The sequence below is a fragment of the Lissotriton helveticus genome, chromosome 6 (assembly GCF_964261635.1).
Source record: "Lissotriton helveticus chromosome 6, aLisHel1.1, whole genome shotgun sequence".
Lineage (NCBI taxonomy): Eukaryota > Metazoa > Chordata > Amphibia > Caudata > Salamandridae > Lissotriton > Lissotriton helveticus.
The window spans coordinates 1682106103-1682132805 of NC_136067.1; positions in this window are offsets into that span (position 1 = coordinate 1682106103).

Genomic DNA, 26703 nt, shown 5'->3' on the forward strand with positions numbered 1-26703 from the left:
AGTGCTAGGGGCAAGGCGTCAGGCCATTTAAGACCTGTACTGGCTTGGATCTTGGCTAATTTGAGCTTTAAAGTGCCATTGTAGCACTCTACTAATCCAGCTGATTGGGGGTGATTCGCAGAGTGAAACTTTTGTTGTATGCCTAAACACTCACACACTTTCTTCATCATGCGTCCTACGAATTCACTTCCATTATCACTCCAGACGATTCTAGGCATACCGAATCTAGGGAAGAACTCTTTGACAAGGGCTTTGGCAGTTGACAAGGCAGTATTGTCCTTAAGGGGGTACGCTTCCACCCACCTGGAGAAAGCGCGAACAACAACGAGCACATACTTCAGATTGTTGCACCTTTCCATGTGAATGAAATTGAGCTGCAAAACCTCGAACGGATACGTTGGAGGCGCAAAATGACCAGCTGGAGTTGGGGTTCCCCTACCGAGATTGTACTTCAAACACACCATACAGTTTCTGACCACATTCTCTGCATATTTCGGGATATTACCATTTTGCCATACTGGGGCCAATAGTTTACAGATTCCTCTCGAACTGATGTGCGCAATTCCATGAGCCATTGTTACTACTGCAAGTACATATGCGTTAGGTAATAGCCATCGCTGGTGTTCTGACAGTTCGACCCAACAACCATTCGCGTCTAATCTACCTTTACTTTCTCTCCATTCATTCACCTCTTTCTCAGTTGCCTCGGCTTGTATAGATTTCACGCTTTCAATGGTGTCCTCACACATTCCTACATCCGTAATCCATCTAGCGGGACCTACAACATACATCCGACTCATCGTGTTCCTTGCAGTCTCTTTCGCAACCTCGTCTGCAAATGCATTCCCGCGGCCAACATCATCCTGAATCTTTCTGTGGGCACTGCATTTCACAATCGCAACTTGTAGTGGCAGGGTCAATGACTCAAGGAGTTCATTAACTAACTGACCATGTTGTATCTTTGCACCATGTGACGTAAGGAACCCACGTTCACGCCATAATCTCCCAAAACTGTGAGCCACACCAAAGGCGTATTGGCTGTCAGTGTACACATTTACTCGCTTTCCTTTTGCTAACACACATGCTCTGGTGAGTGCAATCAGTTCTGCGGCTTGTGCAGAATTGTGGGAAATACGCGCGGTCTCTATAATGGTGTGTAATGTCGTTACGGCATATGCAGCAGTCGTATCACCATTCGGCAGCTGAAACATGAACCATAAACCCATAAAGTATCGTTGCATTCAGGAAGGGGAGTGTCCTGTAAGTCTACTCTCCCTTTTGTCTCTTCTTCTGTCCTAAAACAGCAGTCATGGTTATCAATCTTGTCTGTTTCTGTCGGAATGGGTAATAACGTTGCGGGGTTCAGTGTATCACACCTCTTTATGTGGATGTGACTTGCTAGCAGTGTAAGTTCGTAACTGGATAGTCGAGCGCTAGTAAGATGTTGTGTCTTCGTCCTGTTTAGTAAAATGTCTACTGCATGCGGGACCATAACGATCAGAGTATTATTCATGACTAATCCAGCAGACTGTCGAATGCAGACAGCTGCTGCGGCGGTGGCTCTCAGACAACTTGGTAGTGCCTTAGCCACAGGGTCTAGAGTTGCCGAAAAATACGCGCATGGGCACTGTCTGTCCCCAAAATGTTGTGTTAAAACTGATAATGCACAACCTCCCTTCTCATGGACATATAATGTAAAAGGCTTACTGTAGTTGGGGTTTCCCAACACAGGAGCCGAACATAATGCATCACGCAACTTGTGGAAACTCGTTTGGCAATCTTCAGACCAGGGCATAGGATTTGGCGTGTCTTTGCAGAGTAGTGCCAGCAAGGGTTTAGCTAGTAGTGAGAAATTCGGTATCCATTGTCTACAGTACGATGTAATGCCCAAGAAGGCCCGAACATCTCTCGGTGTCCTTGGGGCACTCAGTTCTGCAATTGCCTGTATTCTTTCTGGTGTCAGTCTCCTTCCCTCCTTCGACAAGATGTGACCTAGGTAGGTTACTTCTTGTCGGCAAAATTGGAGTTTGGAAAGAGAGACTTTGTGCTTCATGTCACATAAGTCACGTAATAATGATAACGTAGCTTTCTTGCAAATCTCTTCAGTGTCTGCAGCGATCAGCAGATCGTCTACGTACTGAATCAGAGTTGAGCCATTCGGTAGAATAATCGTGTCTAGTTGTGTTTTCAGGGCCTGACTGAATATTGATGGGCTTTCGCAGTAGCCTTGAGGAGCACACTTGAAGCGGAAGCTTCGTCCTCCTAAATTGAAGCCAAAAATATCTCTACTTTCCTCGGCAATCGGGATGCTGAAGAAAGCGTTCTTCAGGTCAATCACCGAGAACCAAGCTGCTGAAGCTGGAACCATTGTCAATAAAGCAGTAATGTCGGGGACAACTGGAAACTGTGGGATAACTACCTTATTTACTTCTCTGAGGTCAATCACGAACCTGTACACAGGCGGTTGTGAAGGATCAGTACGCTTTAAGACGGGCAGAACTGGACTGTTACAAACATTACCTGTTATTTCTTCGATGACATTTTTATCGATCAGATCATAAACGATCGTCAACAATGCATTCTCGCATTAGCTAGATATTTTGTATTGGGGAATACGTGGCAACCTAACGTTGGCTTTCAAAGTTATGACATACGGTGCTATCTCCAAACGACCTACATCATTAGAGCCATTAGCCCAAAGTATATCAGGAAGTGATAACAATTCAGTTGGAATATTGTCCTTTGACAAATACATTGGAGAAATGACTTTCTTACCTAAAGTAAGTTGTACTCCCAAGGGGGAACAGTACAAAGTCGCATATAACCTTTTTAGCAAATCCAAACCTAACAAATTTTCACCGCAACCTGTGGTAAGAATGAGGGGTGCTTCTAATTCGCACGGGCCAATAGAAAGCGATATAGGACTAGAGATCGGGTTTCTAACAGGGGCGCCAGAGAAACCTACTGAAACATTCATTTCGCCAGACAAAGGTGCGCCAGGAAGTTTCGAGTGCATGATAGAACTTTTTGTAGCACCAGTATCCAACAAAAATGGCTCTGACACTCCTGAGGTAATTACCTCAACATAAGGTCCATTCTGATCTACTGGAACTGAAACAACTCCCTCTCTTCGTCCATGGCTGTCCTAGCAATCGTTACCCTCATTTTCGTGTTCGGTGTAATATTCGTCAGCATAGTACTGAGCTGACCTAGACGATGCATTATTCTGTTGGTCAAAGCTGTTCATCGAATTCTGAGGCGGAAAAGAAGTTGTATTCTGGGTGAAATTTCCACGGCCCCTACCTCTAGGGGCATGTTGAACACCTCTTCCCCTTACACCTGAAGCACCGCTCAAACGTCGTGCAAGAGCCGGACAATTACCTTTAAAGTGACCCTCTTCCTTGCAATACGCACATTGATTCGGGCCATAAGCAATACGCTGATGGGAAAACTCGTTTCCTTGCGCGTTTCTCGAATACTGCTGTTGTTGTTGATAATTGGGCTGACTAGCCGTACGAGGCGGATAGGCTTGCTGGAGAAGAACTTTAGTTTTTAAATCTTTTGTCTTTTTGTCTGCTTTATCTAGCTTGTCTTTGCGCCTATTTTCATAGTACTGGGCTGTAGCTAACATTTGCGATGACGTAGAGACAGCCCAAGCACTCTCTGAATATTTCAGTTTATTACACAGTTCAGTGATTAAATTATGTACGAATTTGTCTACAAACAATCTTTGGCCACCCTCGGTAGCCATATCCTGACCACTATGATCGGTGAAAGTCTCCTCAAATCTTGTGAAAAAGTCAGACACATTCTCATCTTTCTTCTGCTTGCACGCAGATAGCTTGTCCCAGTTTACGCGTACTTCAGGCATTATTGTTTTCATGTACGCGATAATCCTGCCGGGAAGTTCAGCTATTAACGGCTCAGGTTTAAAACCACCTATTTGTCTAGCATCCATAGCAGTAATGTTCGCCCATGAGTCACCTAGTTCTTGGTCATGGTTCGTATGACGGATTTTGCTCCATAAAGGATGTGGAACAACGTTCCCAAACAACATGTCTATATCCGCTAAATTCATTATACATGAGCTTGCAGTTTGCGATAACTCCTTATAATACCCAGTCGGGTTTTTACGAGGATCAGGCAGTGTCTGCTTGAGTGCTAAGACTTCGGATCGTTTCCAGGGGACATGTACCCATACACGCTGGAAATGAGGCAGAATTGGTGGATTAGCATTCGCATCACCTTCCCTCCAAACCGGAGGAACCTCTCTCATGGGGTACTGTCTCGCTCTTTTCCCACCTGGTACATCGTCTTCGTGACATGATCTAGAGATGTTTCCCTTACTCCTATAAGAGAGCAATAACTCTATCGCTTTCTCAACATCTGCACCTATAATCATACCTTCATAGAACTTAAAGCGTGTACGCCATAGTTCGTTCATTGTGCATTTGGAATCATTCGTCTTCACATCTTCGCACAGATATACACACATTTCTTCGAATACGTATCTCTGGGTGGGTGCATTCCATTGACGGAAAACGTCCATAACAGACTGAACATCATATCTAACAGTATCCGTAATCCATTTACGGGCTAGTTCATTTAGCACTCTTCTTTCCTCGTAATCAGGCAGTTGACTACGGGATTGTCTATGTTCTGTTTTAGGCGTTGTTTTAGGCGATCCAAAGAAAGGTGAAAACAGACTAGTGACTGTACCTGTCACTCTTTGTCTAATAGAAGGAGAACCTTGCGGAGGGGTAAGTGCATCGGAAAAACAGGCTGAGGCAAAGAAGAAGTAGAGGCAATAGCAGAGGAAGTTGAAGTAGTAGCAGACGTAGTATCATAGACAATAGCTGGAGCTGTAGGCAAAGTCGTAGAAGTAGATGGAGTAGGTAGCAGAGACGGCGGCCTTTGAGAAGGCTGCGCCGGAGAAATAGGAACCAGCTGAACAGTAGCTGGAGTTTGTGCAATAGCTGTGTTCCGTGCGCCGGGGCGCGGTATAGTAAAATGCTTTGGCGTTGTAGTAGCGTCTAACGCATACGGTGGAGGTGAGCTTAATAAGTGGGACATTAATGGATCTTTCTCAGATCTCTCCTCTTGACCTTGTCCCTTATTTGGTAACATCGGGTAGCATTTATCTACTGCTAGTTTCTTGCTCCTAAGCATTTGTTCGTTTTCCTGCTCTTCCTCGTTATCCCTGTATGTTATGGCAGCTTGCACCATCGACATTCCTCTTTTATTCTTTTTTGCTAATTTTATTTCTTTCTGTTTGGCTTCTTTGCGCCATAAGCGGAAAGAGTCAAACATCGCCGGCTTTTCTCTTGAATAATTTGACCTCTAGGTTATCTAATATTTCTGAGTCGAAACTACCATATTGGGCCATTTTAAAACACCATCCTTGCGGGGGTATTTTATCCACACTTCATTATATGTGATGGGACCTACGCCGTGCTTCACGTAGAGCTCATATGTTGGAGTTCCAATCGGAGGAACCGGACATTAATCCTCTAATCGGGAGTCCTTACTATAACCAAGACAAAACAAGTTTCCAAGTCTGCTAAAACCAGGCATCTTCGCTCACTAGTCTAGCTTCAAACTTCAAAGGATTATCTGTTACGATATTTCTCGTGAATACACAAGTCCTTCGGCTTTGGGGCTTGCAAGTACCAAATCAAAGCGTATCTCAAGGATACCAAAAACTAAGGACAAACTAAGGACTGGGAGACGCTCCACTTATACTTAACTGAAGTATTTGAAGATCGGTGATGTCGCTAGAAGACTCGTCTATCGTTTCGCTCTACCAAGGATCACTGGGTCCAAAACAAGGCGATAGTCAGGGCAGCAGTCCTTCGTAGCCGTCGGGACGCGGGGAACCTCGCAGCAAAGACCTTCGGAACCACATCGACATACAGGGGTCGCTGAAGTGGCTGGCCGTCCTCTGGAATTTTCACACGAAGCTCCTCACGAACATCTGGCTTGGACCGTTGCCGCTTGATACCGCCCCACGTGGGGCGCCAACTGAGGTAACGGGTATTTAGGAACCCGTTTGGTGCCAGGGGATAACACCCGAAGACCTCTGAGTTCTCCCTTGTTCCGGACCACAGAAACACTGAGTCTTCTAGTCGCAGTCAGAGATCGAATTTTATTGGTAGCTACCAAGTAACAGGTGTCCTAGAAGCACGACAAACACGGGTCATGTGTTCTCAGGAGACTGTTCGTTTTTACAGAACCAGCCTTCTCCTTATATACAAAAATAATAGCTGCAAGCAAGAATTCTTGAGTTTATGATATGGCTATACACATATTTCTACAATAATACAAAAGAGCGAAGTCATGTAGGCAAGCCCGTATTTTAGACGTCCAATTCATGATGGATTACCCAGCCAGGCCCGGAACTCCCATCAGATATCGATGAAACCCCAATAAAGGAAGGCACCTCCTAGTCATAAAACTGGCCATAAACAGGGAGCGTGGACAGGTGTGTCTGTGTGTAGAAAACATGATCTGGATGTAGTGAATGGTTTGTGGCATGTTATGTATTGATGCTATCGTATTAGGCCACTGGGCGAGGAGCTGCCCAAACAGGTTCGGCTGGAGGCAATGGAGTCAGTTGGGACGGGTCAGGGGGAAGTCAGGGAAGGTGGACGTGTCCTTTTAGATCAAGCTCGACCTTTAATTGACTTATCATGAGGGCAAGACACAAGAAGGATACCGTTTACAAAATGGAGTCTGAGGGGTCGGGACAGAAACTACGATTCAGGGGTGTTAGCATACCTCGATCATGACGCAAATGCATAGGAATGATGTCCTAATCATTATCGGTTCGTCGACACCAAATTCGTCATGGTACGTTGATGTTTCGGGACACGGGTATTGGACCTCGATACCGGGATAACAGTAGGGTCCAGAATTTCAGAACCACAATATCAAGATACTGATACACGTTCCTCTCGTACCTTTCAGACTTTCTCACAGAAATCCGAAAGAAGAGGACGATCAGAACAGAAAGAAGAACGCGTGAAGTCCAAAGACGAACAGCACGTTCCAAAAAATAGGAAAACTCAATTCACCAAGAAGAAGGTAGCAAGTGTAAAGATCAGACATGCCGAGGATCTTGAGGACACAACTTAAGAACAGGGAGTGGGCCCAGACAATGCTAGAAAGTGCAGCAGAAGTGACCATAGCTCGCAAGATCTTGAAGGATCATCTGGAGACAGTGGACTTGGATGAATGCATTCAAGTTGAAACTGCCGACACCAGGGTTAGTGTACCCCATAAGTTATATGAAGTAACGCTCCGGATGGAGGGGGACATAACTAGAAAAATAAAAGCACTCTTTTGGGAGAAGCTATCTAAGGGTTATGACATTCTTCTAGCTGAACAAGACTGGCTACCTGAATTTGTCAGGGAGTGCCCACATGGCAAAGAAATCATTATACCAGCCTTCTCAAATCACATTCCGATTCATAAAAAATACACATATGCCAGAAAATGGGCAGTGGCCCAGGCTCCAGCATTATACAAAAATCATGTAGGATGGGATGAGGATTCTCCTCACCACGAAATCCAGTTAAAAACTCAACCAACAATGCAAAGGCAATATCCTGTAAAACAGGAAGCTGAAAACAAGCGCCGAGAGACTCCTAGGGGTGATTTGTGCGCTATACAAGTATCCCCACACTATACAAGTATCCCCACACAAACAGGTCAGGGAGATTTTAAATCAACTTGAATACCAAGGGGTGATTGAGACATGTACCTCATCTATGAACAATTATTTTTCCTGTCTCCAAGTCAGACAATACATATCGTCTAGTTTTGGATTACAGACACTTAAACTCTTGTTGCTAAACTTTCGCAGTACAAAATGCACACACTGCAGCACTGATGAATAACATTGTGTGGAAAAAATATAAAACCACATTAGATCTTTCAAATGGGTTTTTCTGTCAAAACATTGCACCAGAAAGCAGGTACTTGACCGCTTTCTCCATTATGGGGGCACAGGACAATTTTGCCGCCTCCCCCAGGGATTCAAGCATAGTCCAGGGTTATTTTCAGAAAGGGTAAAAGAGTTACTACAAACGTATGAGAGGAGTTGGCCTAACGGCTCGGGCGCTCGACCTCGGACCTGGGGATCTGGGTTCGAGTCTCGGTAACGACGCCAAACATCCTGTGATTCTGGGCAAATCGCTTAATCTCCCCGTGCCTAACAAAAAAATGAATGTGTGTCCTCATGTAACGTAACTGGTGCTATGTAAAGCGCTCTGATACCCGATTCGGTTTGGGTCAAGTTCGCGCTATATAAAACTCAGCAAAAAAAAAAATTATGATGAGGCATTCTCCTATGTTGATGACATCTATCCTACAGACCATGATTTGGACGTGTACTTAAAAAGAGTGAACACCATAATACTTGGGTTTGCTTCTGAGGGGTACAAATTAAATTTTAAGAAATCACGAATTGCCCACCTCAACGTCCTATTCTTAGGATACGAATTATCAAGTGAAGGCAAAAGCCTGGCAGCAAACTTTCTAGAGAAATGTGCGCTGCTCCAGCCTCCAAAGACGCTGAAAAACTTAAAGTCAATTCTAGGTTTCCTGAATTTTGGTAGAACTTATGTACTAAATTACGCAGAAAGGGTTAAACCTCTCTACAAACTAATTAAACCTGATTTCAAACAAACCAATTAGACTCAAAAACACACAGAAATTTTACGTTCAGTGCAAACAGCCATGTTAGCAAAAACACAATTACAGACACGTGACAACGTGCGCAACCTTGTGATCCGAATCATCCCAGGGAGATGCGGATTCACATACCTGACCTTTAATGAAGGTGAAAAGGTACCAATAGCATATAAATCACACTTGTACACACAAGCTGAAATGATATTCACTTCTACAGAAATAATTCTGACAGCGGTTCAAACTGAAGTAGCAAAAGAAAGAGCCCTGGCGCAGGGTAAACGCATAATGATCGTTACACCTGTACCTGCTCTAGAGGCAGTGACGAAAGCGAGCATTCCAAATGCAAAAGCTTTACATCTGAGATGGATACAATGTGTTAATTCTCTTGTTGCAACAGACGTTGAAAACGTTTTTTTAACCCCTTCTTGAAAACACAAGAATTTCTACAATATGAACATGAATGTCCTTTGCCGACCGAGATTCTTCTTCTAGAACATTACGGATGTATAATCTATACAGACGGATCAGCACAGCCCGCAATTGGGGGTAAACAAGCCTATAGTGCTGCGTGCGCGATTGTTAAAGGTCGCTGGCACAAAGGTAAATTTAGACCTATGGTCACTAAAACTCAATCACTATGAGACTGTACAGCTCAGCGAGCTGAACTACAGGCTTTCAAGATGGCACTTGAAAATACCGATCGCGAATTCCCCCCACTCATAGTGTGCGATTCGTATTTCTGCGTTGAATCTTCCAACGAACACTTGCAGAACTGGGTTCAAAACGGTTTCAAAAATGCAAAAGGTGGCACAATTAAGCATAAATTGCTTTGGGAACAAGTAGTTCTACTACAGAAAGAACTACAAAAGACTCACGTGATCCATACACTGAGTCATCAGCGTGATGGCGTTCACGTTGCAGGGAATTCATTGGCTGATGAAGCAGCGAAGGCAGCTGTGCAAACGGCTTCCGTAGCTACAATCACTCGTACTAAAAGAGAAGTAGACGGTGAAACATTGCTAGCAGTTAAAGCTTCAATGAAAGGTAGCTATGCAGCATTACCTCTAAACTATCTACTCACATATACATACATAATTGATGCAAACTCTGTTCCTTTTACTTGAATCCCTGGAGGGGGGACAGAGTAATTCCAAACAGGAACCGGAGAGGTGCTTTGGTTCACGAAGCACATATGGGAGAGGGTCTGACACATCAAGGGATCTTAAAATCTCTAATAGAATTAGATGTACTGGTGGCCGGGAATGAGCGTTCAAGTTTACGAATTCGGAATTAATTGCGATGTCTGTTACAGAGATCATAGCTTTGAAAACCACCAGATACCTGACTACAGTGTAGCCAGCCCAGTTCAGACACCATTGTTAGACAGCATTAGACTTTCTACATGCAGACGCCACCATGGACGGATGCGGTCCCACAACTATTACGACAAGATTCATTTGGATGTGGCCCCAGCACTCGGCTGACGCCCGAACGGTTATAAAAGATTTGCGAGTCTTTATCGGCACATACGCAATTGGCACGCTACATTCTGACCAGGGGCCTGTGTTTAGCTCTCGAGCTTACAAGGAGGCCATGACCAGCTTGGGTGTTGCACTGCGGTACCCAAGTCCATTCCATCCTGAGGGAAATGCGGTAGTGGAAAGAAAAAACCGTGACATAAAGCAATCCATAACAGCTAGGGTATTAGGTTTGGGTGATGGGTGGGTCAAACATCTAATAAGTGTCCAACGTAGTCTTAACAATCTGCCAAGAAATTCTCTGGGTGGAATCACTCCATATGAATTACTGTTTAGCACTAGAATGATAATCGAAGACCTCGATCGTCAAACTTCAATGGTGGAACAAAAACCCTTTGATATCAAAGATCGTTTGGCTGTTTTGCAGGACTTAAGTGAAACAAGAAGACGTCTGAGCAACACAACGCAAAAGCCAATGACCACTGAAGAAAAACCACCTGTCCCAGCAAGACCTGTCTGGATTCCAAAAATTGGGGATCTAGTCAGGGAAAAGATCGTGGTGAAGAAGGAATTTGGGCCTTCTTACAGAAAAGCAGTACCGGTCTTAGCAATCCACGGACCAAGATCAGTGTTACTACCGCCCCTTGCTGGTAAAAGGGAGAACAGAGTTGTATCGATCCACCTGGTCAAACCACATCATGTGGCCGATAATAAGTAGTAGGCCTAGTGGACTCCCACGATGTAGCAGACGACCAAATCTTGCTACAATCCAAGAGGTTCAAACTGAAAGACTTATCACCTTTGATAAACCTGCAGTAAGAAAAGAAGGACTATGCAACAAAGCCATGGAACTTGTACCTCTTGAGACCCAAATAACAGTTCATCAAGAAACACCTGTCTACAATGATATAGCCTCTGACTATACTAATATGACAAAGGAAGAAACAGCTCCAACGATTCCCAAAAATCCGGATGCAATCCCAACAATTTACAGAAATGACTCTGGCTATTTCATCAACTTTGATACATTTTCTGAGGATCCCATTGAACCTGAAACCACGCCAGCAAATAAAACTTTCAAAGAAAAAATAACAGAACTCTTTCATCAACTTGAAAATACATATCTGGTTTAACCATGGGATGAATTTTGGATTGTGTAATGTGTACTTTTTCTCCTGCTCTGGCTCATTCTTGTTTTAAGTTTGGGAAAAATGATAGATGGAAAATACAGTGCAATGGACACAGCAAGTAAGAACATCAACTTGCTCCTGAAACCTCACAAATCATCTCATCGTGAACGAAGAGACCTGTCATCAGTGAACATCACAGCCGTTCCTATACCTGGTGCTATAGCATGGGATACAACTGATTATGACATTTATGGCCCGGTGGAACTGTTGAAGATTCCACACCAGTTTAAGGTTTCTTTGAGTGACTTTGTTGCACCCAGCACATTTTCTGACGATTGGGACTTTGAAACTGTTAATAACATGATGACAGATTTAGAAATGTCAGCTAAATTCACAAAACATGAATACCTAGAAGGTTCATCAGATTATGAACAAATGTATTGTTTTAATCATTATGGTTACCATTATTTGCATAAATCTGCAAATACTAGAAATGTTTTTACTTGTAATCAATGGGAACATTGTCCAACGCCACCAAAGGGTAGCTCGAAAACATTTTATGAAAAGTTTCGATACTTCTCAGGGTTATATGTAACAAATCCAGAAACGTTTTATTACAAAAACATGAATAAGACGGGAATGAAAAACATGTTGACCAATACTAAACAAATGTATTCTGCAAACTTTTATGCTCAGTTGTCTACATTAGGTTTTGACTTTTGGAAAGACAACATTGAGACAAAACTGTCTGGGGCACAAAAGATTGGCAGGTGCAAGGTTTAGAAGCCTTATTTAGAGCCTGCATTATTCCAGAACAAATAATGTTTTTAAATGATACAACTCAACAAACATCTTGTCTTGGTTAAGATAAAAGATTTAAACAAACCGTCAATACCTAAGCCCACGCCTGACAGTAATAACACTGCAGATGAGGAGGTAGACGTGAAACAGATTTTAAAACAGAACAGAACTAATCCTGATTGGAAAAAATGATTAATCTAGCCACAGACACAAATAACTGTCAAGATAGATTCCTGAACAAAACACAAGGGTTCACAGAGAATAGGCAGGATCCAAGATACTCCCAGAGACAACATCCAGGGATAGTTACAACATACAGTGTAGGAAAACAATGCCTTGAATGGCTACAGAAATCCACACTTCCAGAAATTAAACAACACGTATCTTTACTTAAAGAAGGTGTTGATTTACGAGATTTATTCTGCTTACAATGAAGCATGGAAAATCACGCAAATGGAAACTGCAGAAAGAATATGAGAAATTGATTGTATTCATTTAGAGAAAGCTCTCTCTGTAGTGGACAATGGGTTAATGAATCTGTTCTCCAGAATTTATTCTTTGGACAGCATTGTATCATCTTCCATTGACATAATAGAGAAGGACTTGCTAATGTTACAACACGGCCAGTCTCAATTATGTTCTATAATGCTGTTAGGCTGGACATTGCAAAATCTGCGTTCAGGCTACGTGCCATGGCGTCTAATCAACACCACGTCATTGTTTACTGTATTTAACCTTACAGACCTGGAATTTACCATACACACACAAATGTTGGAGTGGGGGAAAGGAAGTATTCCTTAGTAGTAAAAATTGTAAGAACTCACTAAGTGGTACACTTTTATGCGTAGGTATTAATTTACACAGAGCCTGTGAGGGTTCTTCAAATAACCTCTCTTGCCACCTGCACGGTTCACCAGCAGCAGTGATAGAACCAATTTTCAGGCAGCTTTCCAATGGCAGCTACGTTATGCTCAATGATCACAGTTGTTGTGGCATGTTGCCAGGAAAAGCGTATCTAGTTAGTGTGTCAACCAGGGTCACTTGTATACAAGTATTGTATGAAAAAGCAAGACAGACAGGGAGTCAGCGTTATGGCCTTCACTGAATATCTCTTCTATACGAATTGATACTTTAAGCAGAATATAAGCCATTCTTTTGCAACAAACTGTGCCACTGACCTCATCTAGAGAAACGTATGATCTGCAAGTTGCAAGGACTTCTGCAGAGATAGATGCATTATTATCAACAAACTGCCCAGTACATTTCGCCGAAATGTTAGGTCAAATCTTAAACATGTCTGATACCAGCGGCATAGCACGTGTATTTAAGATGATTTTTTCGGGACTGTTAGCACCCTTTGAAGCAGTCCTCGGCATTTTTCCCTTTTTTTACACTCTGTGTTCGGCGGCCTGCCTCTCATTTTGGGACTCGTAGCAGGAATTCTATTTTTGTTTCTTCTGCTCCGATATGGCAAGTCCAGTCACCAACGATACCCAGACTACCATGGAACAAGCTCTCCTAGCCATGCGGTATCGTGACAGGATTACACAGATTCTTAACTTGGCTCGTTTAAGAGATCTGAATACCACTTGGTTCCTTTCGTTCAGACCAATCTGGCAAGATTGCATCTTACCTGTTCTACGATGCCTGCTTTGTGGAGAAGAATGCGTGTTGGACATTTGTCTTACACTTCCATCAGTACTGCCATCGGATGTTGACGCCTTGCTAGTTCCGGTAACGACTCATGCATCGTGTTGCCCCCAACGGCTACCAATCCTGATGACGGCATTCATTGAGGTCTCACCGGCAAGTCTAACTGATGGTGAGATACGAGGAACAACAGGCACACAGGTACCATCTGATATGAATATGGCTAACGCGGCAACTGACGTTGACGGCGATGTTTCTCATCTGTGCACATTTGATCTACTTGATGAAGTTGTTCCACTTTTACCTACTGTGGTAGACGATTTCTTTGCCAGCTTAGACGATTTGATGTTTTCTCCTGACACCGAGAATAACTTTTGAAATCTGCACACAGCATTCCATGAACTCTGAAATTCGACATTCGCTTTTCATAAACAAACCTACAAGAAATTCTTTTTGAATACCTCCTAGAGACAATATTTGACATTGCCCTCAAAACCAAAACAGTATATTATTTCTGCTATGGGATGGTCTCGAACTTTCTTCTGTAATTAAAAGCCATTTCATAAATGTACATTTCGTTATTCATTTAGTGTAATTTTCCCAATTCACGCCCATACATAGGTATAAATCACCCTATCCTTATATAGGCATAGAAATCATAACCATATTTAGACTTAGCCTATGCAGTCCAAATACGGCATGGCTACTTCCTCTAGTTCCGGGAATCCACAACGATTTCTTGGAAAAACCAGCCTTTAGCGGTCAGGGACTTCCCCTTGCTTGAATATTGATTTAAACAAGAACTCAAGGAGTTTTTAAAAAACTGAGTCTTTGATGACGTTATTATGTCCAACCATACGTCAATCTCGGCACCTTTAAGGTATAAATATGCCCACACTTGCCCAGGCAAACACATAGTGGTTTGGAGCAGTTCGACTATCTACCTACACGACACAGCTCACCGCAGCAAGTGCTGAAGTAAGCCGACCCTCCAGCAGACGCACAGAGAGAAACGTTGTCTTTTCTCTTGCCGAGAAATCCAGCTCCAAAGTTTCCAGGCTACCCTTGTGGGTTGCTGGGAAATCGAGTCCTGAGAGAGAGATACCAGACCTCCTTCATTCTAAACCAAGGTACGGAGCTGATTAGACCCCTAGAGTATTCTTGGAATAGATTCTTGGCAAAGAATACTAAACCTAAGCTACACCTCACTTACTTCTTCCCTTGTTCTAGACCTAGGTTAGGTACACCGGGGTAGGCATCTTTTAGAAGCACCAGTTGAGTACTTTTAGTCTTTATTTATTAATGTATGTATTCTATGTGTTTTATGGCTTAGAAACCATATCATGCTTTTAAAGTATTATTTTATAACACTCTTCGTACTGTGCGCATTGTACTTTGCAACCAGTATTACGATTGTAGCAGTTCATTTCCTCTGCATGAGAAAGAAGACTGTTCAATAAATACTCTTTTATTGAAAACGCCCATCTCCCTATTTCTCTGCACCTCTGGTGAAACGAAGCATGCACGATTGACTGAGTGAAATAGCTATCTATCTATTGTTTCCGCGACTCTAGAGATACATTTCTTATTCTTGGGAAACAAAGTTGTCATGTTTATGCGGTTGTCAGAAACTAATCCCTTCTTGTGAATTCGAGAAAGTTTCTAGTGACCTCTGAGCTAGCTGGCACTCACAATTAAGTCTAATATACTCGGTAGAGACCTAGTCGACCTCAGTCCTATGTCTAAGCTACAGGATATATTATTCCAATGCGCAGACCCTATTGGGAATATAGGAACTACACTACAATGTGAGTACGAAAGGCATTGGAGCAGTTTTTACTCAAAAAGATAATGAGAACAAGGAGACCACTGTAGCATTTGTATCTCAGGCGCTTTCACCTGCTGAGGAATGTTTTCAGTAGTGGAAAGAGAAGCGCTGGCTGTGGTATGGGAATTAGAACATTTTAGGAGTTTTGTGTGGGGATTAAATATGCTGGTGAGGTGTGACCATAAACCGTTGGCCAAGTTGCTTACCACGGAGGGATTACTTACTGCCACGCCTCGGATTGCGGGGTTATATATAAGGTTAATGGACTACAACTACAAAGTACAAGGTGGCAGACTGTCTAAGTAGGCTTCCCATGCCATTGTGCGAAGAGAGTGAACAATGGGGAGAGGAGTGGAAAGTGGCTAGGATGGATAAAGAGGAAAGAAATGCTGTATCCATTAAAGAGTAGGAAGAAGCGAGAGATGAGGATGTCACATTTCAGAGATGAAAGGGTATGTGATCAAGGTGTAAAAGTTAAGGACATTTTTGGAAGAGGATTGTAGAAAGTTTTGGGAAGTATGTGAGGAATTATCGGTGTGAAAGGAAAATGTATTGAGAGGAGATAAGATTGTCCCACCCCAGTCATTGCTATGTAAAATTGTGGAATTGTGTTAAGAATGCCGTTTGGGCATTGTTAAAAGCAAGAAGATAGTGAAGGAAAAATATTGGTGGCCTGGGACAGATGGAGATGCGGAACATATGATGAGAAAATGTGTGGAGTGTGAATGTGCAGGTAAGTCAAAGGTGACTTTGAGACCAACTGTGGTTCCAGTGGAGGTCCCCAAGATGGTATGGGAGACCATCAGAGTGGATATCATGGGTCTGGTGGCGTAAATTTGTTTCTAGTGGCCATGGATTTTTTTTCCAAATGGGCTGAGATAGTTTTTGTGGACGCGATCAGAGCAGAGACAGTTGTGACGTTTATTGATTAATTGTTTCAGAGGTAAGGGATATCTAGAAAAGTTATTACAAATAATGGTCCACAATTCCAGTCTGAGGAGGTGCAATCGCTTTTACAATGGAGTGGAACACAAACTTACCTCCGTTTATCACCCAGATGGTAATAGCGAGGTTGAGAGGTTTAACTAAGTTATTAAGGGGGCAATTCAGAAGGTAAGTACCAGAAGGAAGAATTGGATGGTGATGGTTAGAAAGAGGATTTTGATGTAGCTCACCACTTGTTGGGTTACTGGGTATAGTCCTTTCACCGTTATGCAAAGTAGAGTGCCCTTTACCAAGGATACCCAGGGGTGGATGGAAAAGTGGTTGCCAGAGGTGGTGAGCCAAAATGTTTAGGTGGCACAGGATAGGTACAAAATTTATTGTGATGCTAAGACTGGTGAAAAATAAGCGGGAGGTCAAGTAGGTGAAATGGTGTACATGAAGAGACCTGCAAGAGGAAGGAAGAGAGTTCGCTTTTAGTGCCATGGAGAGTGGGAGAGGTGTTTGTAAATGTGGCAAGGTTGAGCCACGGAAGGGTGGGGCACATGAGGAGGATTGCAAAATGTAACAATAACGTGGAAATTAAGCATGTACACAGGAAGAAAAGATTTGGATGGCTGGAGGAAAAAAGGGTTAAGGATGATGGATTGTTGAGCAGTAGGAGGGAGCAGGAAGGTGGAAATGAGAGTGAGGTGTATGAGACTGCTGAGGGGGAGCAGGAAAGTATTGAAGGTGAGAGGAAGAATTTGGATATGGGATGTAGGGAAAAACTGAGCAGGAGTAGTCGTGTAGTGAAAAAAAGGTGTCATTGGAGGAATATTTTCTTTAGGTTCCTTATACAGTCTTTGAATGGTATCATTCTGGTGGGTGGGGGGATGTTCGTCTTTTAATCGATTATCTAATTTGTATCCACCTTTAAATTGATTATCTATTTTGCTTGTCGTGTTACTCTTGGTATATCTTAGTAATATTACAAGTATGTTAGTCTTAGTAGGATTGTAAAGTTTTATTGTTCATATTTTATTATTTTGTTGTGAAGGAAAGGGTATGTGTTATGTCATTAAAGTCTTGACTCACGCTTGGGTCAAGACTCTAAGGTGGAATGTGGGAAGGGAGGTTGGTGACAGTTGATGGGGAGATGCTGTTGTGTACTGGTGTGCCTGGTGACTCCCGCTGACTCCAGTTCAGTGCTGAATAAAGAAGTACTTATTTACAAATCATGTTCTGAGTACCTCCTTCACGAAAGAGTGTTACTCACTGTTGATTAGGTGGAAGCTATTCGGTATATATTTCACAACTGGGATGCAGCTTACATTTGACGTCGTCTACACATGACCCCTCCTCTGGGGCACTATATTCCTTGGCTAGATCAACTCCATTTGCAAATATATGTTCTGACAAAAGCAGGTTGTTTAATGTTGATTTACATGTTTTCAATTCAGTGTATAATTCTGCACTCATTTAAGCGTGCTAGCAAAGAGAGATGCTACCATCTCTCAAACGTTTGTTGGGTATTAAGTCATAAGTCAAATGCTTTTATATAGCGCACAAATCACCGTAAGGTCTCGGGCGCTTTGCACTAAAGAACAACAACCATGACATGAGCTAGAGCTGCTAGGTAGCAGTTATTTCGGAAAGAGCCAGGTTTTTAGGCTTTTTCAAAACAGCGGCTGGTTGGTAATTGACAGAAGATGGGGGGGAAGTTTATTCCAAAGAAATGGAGCCACATAGGAAAAGGACCGGCATCCATTCCGCGCCATCCATGCCCGTGGTTGTACTAGAAGAGATTTTTAGCTTAATTTTAATGATCTGGTGGGACGATACCGGACTAGTTTTTTAGCAAGATAAGCTGTCCCAGTGCTGTAAAGAAGTTTGTGAGTCAAACTAAGAACTTTAAAATGTCTTCTCTGATGGATTGGCAGCCAGTGTAATTGCTTAAGACTAGGCAAAGCAGCTGATATAGGGGGAAGGCCGAGCACTAGTCTCGCCGCAACATTCTGCAGTGTTTGTAATTTAGAGAGAAAACATTCATTGATTGTTGTGAATAGGGCATTGCCGTAGTCCAAATGGCTTATGATTAGACCTTGCACAAGTGGTTTTCTAGTTTCCAGGGGTAGCCATTTGAAAATTTTACGCAGCTTATGCATGATCCCATAGCATGTGCCGGATAGTTGGTTGATATGGGCTTTCATGGAGAGAGAACAATCCATCATAATTCCCAGGTTACGAACCACCTCCTTGGGTGCGGGGCAGGGTCCTAGTTCTTGGGGCCACCAGTCCTGTGACCATACTTCGAGAGCCTTACCGAACAAAATGATTCTGTTTTGCTGTAGTTCAGTTGAAGCTTGTTGTCACACATCCATTTGCTGATGTCAAGCATACACTTTTTGAATCTAATACATGTTTCATGGAAGTCAGCCTCACAGCTGACAAGCACCTGCGTATCGTCAGCATACGATACTGTTGTGAAGCCATGAGCTTTTATTATATTGGCCAACGGAGTAAGGTAAATATTGAATAACATGAGGCTTAGAATTGACCCCTGAGGGACTCCTACAGTAAGGGGCAGACTACTGGAAGCGAGGGTATCAACCTTTATGGAGGTGAAGCGGTCCGCCAAATAGTTTTCAAACCAGGATAGGGCCTTACCTCTGACACCTATCTCCCACAGCCGATGTTTCAAAAGGCTGTGGGAGATGCTGTCGAAGGCGGCCGATAAATCCAATAGGACTAGAATGGCAGAATCACCTTTATCAAGAGTGAGTCTAATATTGTCCACAATCCCCATTACAGCTATCTCAGTGCCATGGGCAGCTCGGATGCCCGACTGAGAGGGGTCCAGGAGCTCATGAATTTCAATATAAGTAGTGAGACGCTTGTTCACCAAATATTCTAATACCTTTACAAAATAGGGCAATAATGAAATAGGTCAATAATTAATAGGTAGAGTGGGGTCGCTAGATGGCTTTTTTAAAATAGGTTTGACCAGGGAATGCTTTCAACTTCTGGGTATGAGAGCTAGCTCAAAGGAGGTGTTAAAGATGCTGGTAAGAGAGGTCGCCAATAGCGGCAGTATCTCCGAGCAATTACAGGGAGACAAAAGGTCAGTGGAAGAGCCGGATTTAATTTTTCTAAGGCCTTCCAGAGCTTCAGAGGGAGTAATGGGAACAAATTCAGTAAGATGTGGCGTATTCGAGAATACATTGCTCGTGGGTATTAGCGAGGGATCGTCATCAATAAGTGGAGATGAGTCTTGGCTGGTGTCAGGAAAAGCAGCATAGATCAACTTGATTTTGTTATCAAAATATGAAGACAGAGAGTTTACCCATTCCACCGTAGGAGTCAATACTGATTGTTCTACCAGAGGAGTAGTAAATTCCTTCAGAATTTTATAAAGCTCTTTACTGGAATGGACCGCTTTATTTATTCTTTGAGTTAGGTAGATTTTTTTTGCCACTTTTATATTTTTTATATAGTTAGAGTGAGCCAATTTGTAATTCTCCCGGTCCCCTTTTGTTTTCGTTTTCCTCCACTGGCGTTCGGCTGATCTGCTAATCAGCTTTTCTTTTTTTAGGTCCCCTGTGAACCAGGGAGCCGCAATGGTTTTCACATTCACACTAGTTTCCGGTATTAATTTGTCCAGAGTTTCCCCGATGGAGGTTTCAAGCTGGGTTAACATTTGTTCAACATTGCTTGATTGTTCTGTGAGGGGTTTGAAATGAGTCAGGAAAGCCTCCGAAGTCATTTTGCGCCACGGTCGGACTAGAACAGTTTTATTTTTATGGTTTTCAAAAATCATCCCATTGGGTTTAGGAAAACTGAATTTTAAAAGAAAATGATCAGTCCATATCATGGGAAGCGGGGCTTCATTGATTAAGTTGGGTATATTGGTAAAGATCAAGTCCAGGGTGTGCCCGGCCTGGTGTGTTGGTCCTGTCACGCTTTGAGTTAAACCCAAGGTTTCTATCGTGTTTATGAGGTGGCTGGTATCAGGGTCTGAAGATAGTTCAGTGTGATGATTAAATTCACCAAGTAAGATAAAATTGTTGGTTGCAAATACGTGTGAGGCTATTGTGTCTAGGAGATGATTAACAAATTTGGACTTTGGACCTGGGGGCCTGTATACCAAAGCTACCCTCCCAAAATCAAGCTTGTTTAGCTTCATATTGATAATCAAGATTGGTGGCTATTTGGGCTTTGTGGTCTGCAACAAATGGCACAACTAGACTGGAACTTTGGGGGGGCTGCTAAACCAAGCAATGAAGGCGGAGCTAATACTTCAAACAATTAAGAGTGGACTTATCCTCAGAGCCAATACAACAAAATAGCGACAAACTGAATTTTAAACATATAGGAAAAACTCAATACTATTAGTAATAAACATGATTTAGTGGATTTGACAATGTTTATAGACTAATTACAAGAACTTTAAAGGAGAAGTTTGAGAGAAGTGAAGTAACAAGCAGTTTGAACAGATTTCAGATCAATGCACATTAAACAGGTTTTCGTAAAGTTATTTCAAAATGTTGCCCCTTATCACCAATTCTCCGACAATTCCTTCCTGGCAGGATAGCATGCTCCATTAAGTGTTTATTATTTCATGTCTAGAAAGGTGCTTTTGTCTGATTGTTGGAAAAAGGTATGTTTTCAGTCTGCTTACCAGGATGTAGCAACATATGCTTTTTAGGGGCTGCACTCATGCACAGCTCTGATAAAACTCAGGTCAGTGGGTTAACACACCTGTTTGGGGTGTATGACTGGCAAGTAAATACCGAATCGGTAACACCCATTCAACCCTATGGGCCTCCAGGCTCATAGGAATGAATGGGAATTACCGATTCGGTATTTACCGATTCGGTATTTACTGAATCAGTAAATACCGAATCGGTAATACAAAATACACCCAATTGAGCCTGGCAACCAATCAGGATCACCCACCACACCCCACAACAAAGCAACAGAGGAATGACCCAATCAAATGCATCAACCCCACCCCACTACCAGGAAGTGGCCACACCCATGCAGGTGCAGAGCAACTGAACAAACAGGAGAGCTGTGAGAGACTGAGGAACAGGCTGTCCTGAGTTGAGCAGAGCTGCACAATGGAGTCCCAGGAGTCACAGAGGGATGGAGCAGAGTGAAAAAGGAAACAGAAATTCAGCCCAGCTGAACTGCATGTGCTGGTGGAGGAAGTAGTGAGACACCACACCCAGCTCTTCGGAAAGCAGTCTCTGCATGTTGCAGAGTCTGTTAAAAGAAACACCTGGCTGGGGATCCAGTCCAAGGTGAATGCCATCGGGGTCACAACCAGAGAAATAGATTACTTAAAAAAACGGTGGCATGATCTTAGGCTCATAACCAAAAAAAGCTGGCAGCCCAGAGAAAAGAAGCCAGTGATACAGGTGGGGGAAGGAACTAGGCACCTGCATTAACATACCTGGAGCAGCTGGTGGAGTCCACCCTGGAGCCAGAGAGTGTCCATGGGATCGGTGATGCTGACAGCTCAGCCAGAGCTGCAAGAAAAGAAGGTAAGCTGCATTGACATCAATCCTCACCCCCTTCCCAGTCCCCCTTCCCCAATGTGGTTGAGTGTATCACACTCCAGTACAGGTTTTAGGATTTTCCTGCAATGCATCATGGGAGACGTAGTCAGAGAAACATACATCAATACATTCATCACAGAATACAGCAAGGCATGCCACCCACTACATCCAGAAGCAGTTGAGGACTAGGCAATTGTGTGACTGCAATGTGATTTCATAATGACACACAGGTGTACATCACCACTGACTGAATGTTCATGTCTCTCCACAGGAGAGTCATCGCGCAGGACAGCACAGGAAAGGGAGGAGAGGGCACCGCCAATGGAGAGGAGTGATGACACTGGCACAAGTGCAGGGCAAAGCACAGATTCACCACCCGCACCCACAGCACAGGCACCATCAACACCTGTGCGACCCACCACAGCACAGCCTTTGTCACCTCTGCTGTACGACTCGCCACAGCAGGACCTACCACCACACTCCCCAACACTAACTTCAGTCTCATCAGAAGTGGTAAGGCCAAGGTGGCATGATGTGCCCCCTCTCAGGATCTTGGAAACGTCCGATGAGGATGATGGAGAGGGTGACACACAACCAGACCCACTGGAGGCAGACCATGCTGGGCAGCAGTCCACATCTGTTGGTGTGCGTAGCGGTGCCAGACGCCGGGGGTACGGGAGAGAAGCAATGGTCAGGATGGAGAGGGGCACAAGAAGAAATTTAAAAATGAAAACAGAGCCTCCTCCGCTGTTCGAAGGTGGTTTGGATGGTCAGCAAAGCACAATAGCCCAGCGTGCAGGTCTGCTGAAAGAATGCCATGTGTCCAGGAGGCTGCAGCAGCCGGACTAGAGAGCACGACCGGGAAAGGGGGGCTAAAGCCCTTTTAGCCTAATGGGAGTTGCGCGCCTGCACTGAAGTATTGGCTATATATAGGCGTCTGTAACCGGCAGGCGTTCTCGTTTCCGTAGTGTACAGATCAATTGATAGCAAGTTTTTCACAAACCCTTTTAATACAAACCAGTGTCTCCAATTATTACATGGATTCGAAGGGCTCGAGAAAGTTGCTTTTTTTAAACTATTGTCCTCCCTCCGTCAGGCAACCCTAACGATTCCCTAACTCCCCAACTACCCTTCAACTCACACTAGTTCCCAGCAGCTCCCATCGAACTTTGCAACCCTATCCTACTAAGTTTTCCACGTCCGTGCGTGACTAACTGCTCCTGTCCAGGCTTCACTTTCTGTGACTTGTAGTCAAACTTCTATATTGGGCTCAAATGGACTCCAAATCCCAGCATGCAACAGAAAAACCTAGAGTAGTGGCTTAATGATTCGCGCACAGCACCAGGAAACGTGAATCCTCGCCATTGTTTATTAGGTTAAATATCAATTGTTAGGAAATCTCAGACTCACGGCGATACCTCTGGAAGCTCATTAGGTGCTGGGTTCTCCTGTATGTATATAAGCCTTACTGACAGACACTGACCCGCTCACAGGTGGAGCCCTCGCGTGGCGGACAGAGTACAAATGTGTCTGCACATCTTTTTGTTTGAGGCGACTGCACAGTGCACACACAGCCTGAGCTAAGCCTTCCGGGGCAAGCGCTTGGTGTACTCCGGTTTCTCTGGGGATGGGTGTGACCTTCTTTAGACGAGTCATTTTTTACTAGCCAATCGCAGGGCTTACTGTGAAGTACACCCACAAAACCACGCCTAGTACCGCCCTCATCCTGTCAATCAGATTAAATCGGCCGTCCGATCTCCTTGCCTTGTCTTCGGATACTGAAGTTGTGTGGGATTGGAAGCAGAATATTAGCGATCGGATGTTTGACGTCTCCTACCCGGACGATAGGTAAGACCCCGGTTCGGAAATCCCCAGTCTGATTCAGCAGAGTTTGACTTGCAGGGCGTGGACGGTTCAGCACGCTGGACAGCGCGGTGGGCGGGAGTGCGCCACCTGTTGTTGTGTTGGCTTTAGTTGAAACACCTCAGGCAGCGCCCAAACGATGACGTGAATGTTCAGGACCTTGGCGAGCGTTACGTGTAGTTCTAGTTCAAGTGGAACCAGGCGTTCTTGACGCGCCTTCGGTTATTTGAATCACCTTTTAAACAAGTAGAACAACTATATAACAGTAGCAGTGTTAAGAAAGGCAAACTGAAAGCGAGATCACCTTGACGGAGTAAGTACGAATCAGCATCGAGGTTTGGTGGGGTTATTCGATCATTTCTGTTAGGTCGTGAAGGTTTAGGAGTCCGTGTGCGTTGATTGCGCGTGTGTGGAGGGGCTGGGGGTATCTGATTGTTTAATATCAAATTCAGAATTTATGATACTATTTTATTATCCGTTATTGTCAAACCGTGTTTACATTTTACATACTACGTAAGCACCAGCGTTACATTTCATTGTTATACGCCGTTCAAGAATCAAATCACTGTTTGGTCTAAAAAAACACCTGTAATGGGCATTTGTGTTTCAGTTCCACCCGATTCCATGTTATTCTAAACGAAGGAAGAACGGAACGGGGCAGCGGGCGGGATGGGTGGGTGATAGGCAAAGGAGTGGGCGAGCCACTATGAGCGCTGAAAGAGAAACATATGAGTTATGTGGAAATATATGGTTAACATGCATTATACCATAGAGAAAAAATAACACACAATATATACGATTTAGTTTAATTCTGATTCTTGTTGGTTGTTGCTGTCTTCTGAAGGATGGCAGGGTACACACAATGCTGTAGAGGTTGGTACATAGAAGTCTTTTCAGGATTAGTTAAGTACTTCTTTGTTATCTAGATGGGTATTATCTTTATTGTTGTTTCTACTCGATTATGTTGATTTAAACCCTTCACTAAGGGGGCCAGATATACTCAAGGGTTATTTTTGTGTGGTCACCAGCAGGGCATCATTACTAGTGCCACTTTATTCTTCCTTGTAAGACTCCCCCTCCAGAGTTACTGATATCATCGGTAACTTCCCTTTAGACATGAGGAATGAACATAGTAGTTATACGCCAAATCTCTCGCTTATTTCTTCTTTCTCCAACATCTCATCTAGATATTCTGGTTACTTTCAAAGTGGTAATGTCCAGGTGAAAAACATGGGACCCACAGTGATCCTGCAGGGCTCATGATGTCAATGTGGCTGCTGCAGGGGTCTCTAACCTTTTCTATAGTGAGAGCTTTTTCTGATCATTGAAAACCTTTCGGGGCTACTGACCAATATAGGGATTACATCACAGTACATAAAGACGAAGCAACTTAAATGCTGCCCTTGGACTATGCAAATCTTGCTGCAATGAGTACAGAGCCTTAATGTAACAGGAACTGTATCGGAAAAGGTTTTCCTGTGCGACCCCCATCCACCTGTGCTGTCCCTTGGGTTTGTTTAAGAATTAACTCTGTGTGGTATCTGATTGCCTGAGTAATGAACTATGGCCCATTGGTTGATGTACAGAAAACACCACTGTCTTAATATTTTAAGATTAAGATGAACAGTTTCTGGTGTCAGAATTGGATTGAGAATTGTTGGAAAGAACAGCCCGGGACTTTTTATTTTTATATCCAGCGGCCGAACCTCCCTCAGGGCGTTGCCCCATGCATATTTTGGCCACCCTCTCCCTTTTTTTTTTTTTCAAAATGTTTTATTTGCATCAATAGGGACGAAGACACAATAGCAACAAAGAAATGAAGCATTTCATACAAACGTCAAGAATAATTAATACATTAAAGTGATTGGTGGAGAAGTGTGGCTCACTGGTTAGCGGCGGCAGACCCGTAAGCAGAGAACGGCCCGGGACCAGGGTTCGATTCCCGACACGGCAGGGTCGTGGACCAGGGTCAGCGGACTCGATAATTCTCGCCTCAGGTGCCTACTCTAGTCAGAGACCACACGCGGCAACTCTGGGCATCAGCTTGCCTCATCTTCACAACGGCCCCCCCAGATCACCGGGGATGCTTGGTCGCACCTTAGAGATACCCATCTGGGACCATCTCTCAGGGTGAGCCAGGACGGGTTCCCCAGCGGTCGAAGCGTGGAGATACTCCTCCGGGAGTCGATTCCTAGCGCTATATAAACCCACAATTCAATTAAATTAAATTAAATTTCAGCAAGATAATCATAAATCATTAGATATCAAGGACATTTAGTATCAAATGAAGAAGAACTGAGTATTAAGACATAATCATTCCACAAATCCTTTGTACTTTCATTTTCATTTGAAGACCCCTTATTGTTGCTAAAGCTCGTTCCATATTATATATTTCTTTAACAAGACTCCACCATTCCTGAACCGTCGGTGGATTATGTTGAATCCAGACCCTAGCAATTATTAATCTAGCACATGAGATTAAAATGTTCAATGAATCACTATTCACCCCAGAAATGCCTACAAGCACATCGACAGATGCCAATATTATTGGGCAGGCTAGCTTTGTAGAAATAACTTTAATTATACCATTCCAGAAGTCACTCAATTGTGGACACTTAAAAAACATATGAGTGATATCAGCTGAACTTAAGTCACATTTTGGACACTTCGTGCGTTTACTAGTACTATTATTATTAGCCCATTTTAAAATCCTTTCTGGCGTATAGTAAAGTTGGCAGATAGTTTTAAATAACTGCAGCTTAAGGCTAGAGGAA